Source organism: Hemitrygon akajei, unplaced genomic scaffold (assembly GCF_048418815.1).
Source record: "Hemitrygon akajei unplaced genomic scaffold, sHemAka1.3 Scf000061, whole genome shotgun sequence".
NCBI classification, from domain to species: Eukaryota; Metazoa; Chordata; class Chondrichthyes; order Myliobatiformes; family Dasyatidae; genus Hemitrygon; species Hemitrygon akajei.
The window spans coordinates 5,538,842-5,540,929 of NW_027331947.1; positions in this window are offsets into that span (position 1 = coordinate 5,538,842).

Here is a 2,088-nt window from a genome sequence, read left to right on the forward strand (position 1 = left end):
AGAAGTGCAGTGAATACTGAACTGGAGGGTGACCAATCTTTAACCGCTGCTTTTCAGGTCGGGGTGGAAGAAGCTGTTGGAGTAACTGCATTGCAGATTGAGATGGTCGGGATGCAGGAGTCAGAACTGCTGAGCCCAGGGGCCAGAGAAGATGATAATCTCAATTGCAGGAGGCTGAAGAGACTGCAGGAGCAGTGCAGGTCACGTGTTTCCGTTTGGAGAAGATCAAACAGTAGCTACCGATCAAAGAAATGAGGAAGAATACGGATTCAAAGGCTGATGTGCTGGATGTGTGGTACAAGCTGCCTTTTGCTGACTTTCCCTCGATTGAGGAAGAGACCTTTGGCCCTTCTTCCACTGAGTCAGGTGTAGTGGGGAGGGTTAGCTGTGTGCAGTGTGGGGCATGAGTGAGAGGTTGACAGAGGAGTTGGTAGTGGACCCAAGGTATCCTCAGCTGTGTCCTAGCCTAAGGGTTTAGGTGACGGGGGTACGGAGGTCTCAGAAGGGTTAGGGAATGCCCAGATAGTTGGCCTATATAGCGCCTAAGGAGCAGGGCGTAAGGTTTACTGTGTGGGGAGGAGATGTCACTGCTTGTGCTTGGGTTACGGTGTGTTGGCAGGAAAGGTGACGAGTTATCTAATAGTCAGAGGACATGACTTTTATTTGGTGGGGGGAGAGTGTTACGGGTTTTTTTTTGTTACCGTGTATGTAATCAAAATGGCGTCTTTGTTTTGTTAAAAGTAAGAATGCTGGCGCCTGTGTTAATAGTAGGAATGCTAGCGTCTTTGTTATGATAAGTGCTGGAAGCTTGTTTGGGACTGTAAACTTATTGTTGGCGGGGATTTTGGGGAGTCGGCGCGATGGAGTGAGAGAGAGAGGACGGGATGCTGGAAGCTGGGCGACGGTCCCCGGCCCAAGGTTTCGGTGATGAGAGGAGACGGAGACAGAGGAGTGTGGAGCGTCTGGTCGACCACCGTGGGGGTCCCAGGAGGCGGGTCGAGGAAGTCGGAGGGGATCGAATGGTGGCCAGAAGACTTCAGTAATTGAGCTCCAACGATTGTGCACGAATTGGTTTGGACTTTGATACGTTTGGCGCCTTTTCTTTTTTTCTCTTATTCATATATACTGTATCGTTAGTAATCGCTTAGTTATAGTAATCTTTATAAATTGTACTCATTTAATCGCATAAGGTGTACTGTCTGATTTTTTGGGCGAGGCGGGGACATCACACAGCATCCACACCAGCTGATTACCCAGTTTGGCGGGGCCGAAGGCTGCTCCCCCTAGGCTAGAACGAGTTTGAGCGATGCCTGAGGCGACCCAGGGGTTACAGACTCTTTCCACTTCCCACACCATCTTATTCCGGCTTCTCCCCACTTCCAGTCCTGATGAAGGGTCTCGGCAGGAAATCTCTGTTTTGCTTTATCCCCTCTATAGAAGCTACCTGACCTCCTGACTTCCTCCAACATTTTGTGTGTGTTACTCTGCATCTCCAACATCTGCAGAATCTCATCGGGACAGAGTGCAGAATGCAGAGACTACATCGGGTCTCACTAATGTCGAGGAGGCCACACCTGGAAAACTGGAAACAGTAGATGACCCCAACAGGCACGATGTTGAAAAGTTGTCTGATATGGAAGGACTGTTTGGGACCCTGACTAGTGGTGAGGAGAGTGGTTTGGTGCAGATCTAGCACTTCATCCACTTGTAGAGTTAGTTTCCAGCCCCTACACCCCTCCTTACCGCTGTAAACCTCTCCCTTTTGTGGACAACACTGCCACTTGGTGGTGATTTACCACTATAACAGGACCCCCTGACTTGTGGACTCCATTGTCACCAGGTGGCGCTCTGCCGCAATAACGCTGAGAGACAGAAATGTGACGCTGCAGCCTGCTGAAATGTTTCTTCAAGATTCAGGGTTGTTTAATTCCATTTCCAGCAGACACGTGTAAATGATCTCGAAATAATTATTACTCCGGCTCCAATGAAACACAACAACACAATAGTAACAACATATATCCACAGCTTATATACCGTGCACAGTTTGATTGTATGTTCATAAAGTGAATAAAACCGGGGTGGGTGAGG